The sequence below is a fragment of the Hemibagrus wyckioides genome, linkage group LG28 (assembly GCF_019097595.1).
Source record: "Hemibagrus wyckioides isolate EC202008001 linkage group LG28, SWU_Hwy_1.0, whole genome shotgun sequence".
Classification (NCBI taxonomy): domain Eukaryota; kingdom Metazoa; phylum Chordata; class Actinopteri; order Siluriformes; family Bagridae; genus Hemibagrus; species Hemibagrus wyckioides.
The window spans coordinates 2324524-2327023 of record NC_080737.1 but is presented as its reverse complement, the minus strand read 5'-3'; the positions used below and the strand labels follow the sequence as shown (position 1 = coordinate 2327023).

At 36.6% G+C, this 2500-nt stretch overlaps 1 protein-coding gene across 3 annotated transcripts in view; it reads right to left on the bottom strand.

Moving 5' to 3' along the window:
* The window catches only part of tenm1 (teneurin transmembrane protein 1), a 199045-nt gene extending 197030 nt beyond the window's left edge, over positions 1-2015 (bottom strand). For all 3 annotated transcript variants that reach the window (XM_058383180.1, XM_058383181.1, XM_058383182.1), the window contains exon 1: positions 1741-2015. The gene's annotated coding sequence lies outside the window, so the exon portion shown is untranslated. The remainder of the gene's footprint in view (positions 1-1740) is intronic.
* Positions 2016-2500: the final 485 nt, after the last annotated feature.

Genomic DNA, 2500 nt, shown 5'->3' with positions numbered 1-2500 from the left:
ATCAAATCTAATTATATCATATATTGTGGTAATAATCATATGGTATAGCATATTATATCATATTATATTGTATTATTATAATCATATATTATAATGGATCATAATGAATCATATATTATATCATATATCATGTGGCATAATGTATCATATTATATTATATCATATTATATTTTAATGTATATCATGTGGTATAATGCTTTATATCATTTTATATTACATCATGTTGTATAACATCTCATTTATATCATATTGTGTTATATGAGATTATATCATATCATGTGGTATAACGTATCACATCATATTATATCATATTTCATATTATTTGTTATAACGTATCATATCATTCAGTGCATTATAACATATATGGTATGGTCATACTTCGTATCATTTGGTATAATGAATCATATCATATTAGAATCTATATAATGTGGTATAATGTATCATTTCGTTTTATATCATAAAATATCATTTCATTTTGTACATTATAATTTTAACATAATTAAAATATAAACAATTATATTTTAATGCTGTATCTTATCATGTATTGTATAAGACGCACCATATTGTATAATACAGTATAATAATGTATAATATCCTGTCATCATATCATGTGGTACTGTGTTGTAATATACTGCATCATACTGTACATCATATGGTATAAGATTATAGAATTACAGAATATTGTATGCTACTGTATTGTGTCCTATATCATATCATATCATACTGTATCCTATTCAATATCATATCATTATTGTGTTCATCCCAATTCTTATCCAGAAACATCAGGTTATTGTGTTTAGTTCTTACTATTTTTTATATGAACTGTTGCTCATATTTACTTTTATTTTATTAAATATTCAGACCCAAGTTTGTTTATTTATTTGTTTATTTATTTATGAACAGAGTGTACTGTAACCTGTTGATTGTGCGCAGTGCATCGTGTTGTGGTGAATTTTATCATCTGATTGTGTTTGTGTGTCATTCAGCTGAAACCTGGTGTACAATATTGTGTCTTTTTATCGCTGAAGGTGAAGTCGCTCATCAGCTTGTCACTAACTGAGCCTAATAAAATTTTAAAAATAAGCTATTCAATTTTCCATGAATAAAAATATGCCATAGTTTATCCTATTTAATGAAAGATTATTAAATCCTGTAAATCTGTGGGTGTGTCATACTGAAGCAGTGTGTCGTGTCTTATTTCCTCACACTGCATCATTCCCCTTTTTAGATATTATTATTATTATTATTATTATTGTTATTGTTATTGTTGTGCTTTCTTTTTCAGATCGTATCGTGCAGCACAGCGGTATCGTGTAATCACTGATAGTATCGTATCGCACCGTGTGCAGAGCATCGCGGTATCGCAGGTGTCGTTTCATCGCATTGTATCGCTCCGGTTGCGGTTCAGATCCGTAATTAACGCGGATTTGCAGGATTTCACGCGCCGCGCGCGCAACTCCAGTCCCGCCAGCGCGCGATTAGTCACACTGGTCATTACTGAGTAATCGGTGCTGCTGATATGCGCGCGGAGCCGTTTCTGCCTCTGGTCTACGGTTCGGACTCTCTGTCGGCTCACGCCTACCGATACAGGCACGAGCGAGCTCCCAAACGCACCCGCACTCACGCACGCACGCACACTCCATGTCCTCACGCACAGTCATCGTCTTAAAAATAACACAAGCAGGTGTGTGTGTGTCTGTGTGTGTGTGTGTTTAATTCGTTTCCATCTCGCTTTCTTACCTTCTCGTTTGCACGCGCGCAACGCAGTCTCGGCAGAACCGTCAGCAGCGTCCCGCGGCGTCGCGCGCAGCGTCAATGAAAAGGGGTCGGTTCGCATTTCCAGCGCGCGCGCGTGTCGGTATTGTCTAACAGCTCGAGCCTTTTTATCCGTCGGGGAGTCGCGAGACAGGCGGGCTCCAGTCCGGCGGCGGCAGCAGCAACAGCAGCAGCACGGTGCTCGGTTACCGGGGAAAAAAACGCACTCACCCGCGCGCGAGAGCTGATGTGTGTGTGTGTGTGTGCGTGCGTGTGTGTATAGATGCGTGTGTCTGTGGTTGCCAGATTGGGTGTCATTACCGGCGTCGTACCTCTCATGCTCATGAAAACACGCGGAATAAACGACCGAAACTGACCAAACCAACTGAGGAAGAGTATTTCTTGATCCCAGTTTCGTAAATATTAGAGTTTTAAAATCTAAAATAACACGACCAATGACATTTATTTATTTTATTTTTATTTTCAATGTTTTAAATTAATTATTTATTTGTTTTTAAGGCTACAAATCTGGCAACCCGGATTTCTGCTTTACAGACTGATCACCAATCTTAGCCGAGTCCACGCCCACTTTTATTCTGATTGACATTCACGCCCTACGCTATTGACACGCCCATTTTTTAATTAAACATAAAGAAACTGAAACAGAATACATTTTAAGTGAAGAAGACAGTTTATATAAGGCAATTATTTGATTTTATGATATATATATATCTATATATATATA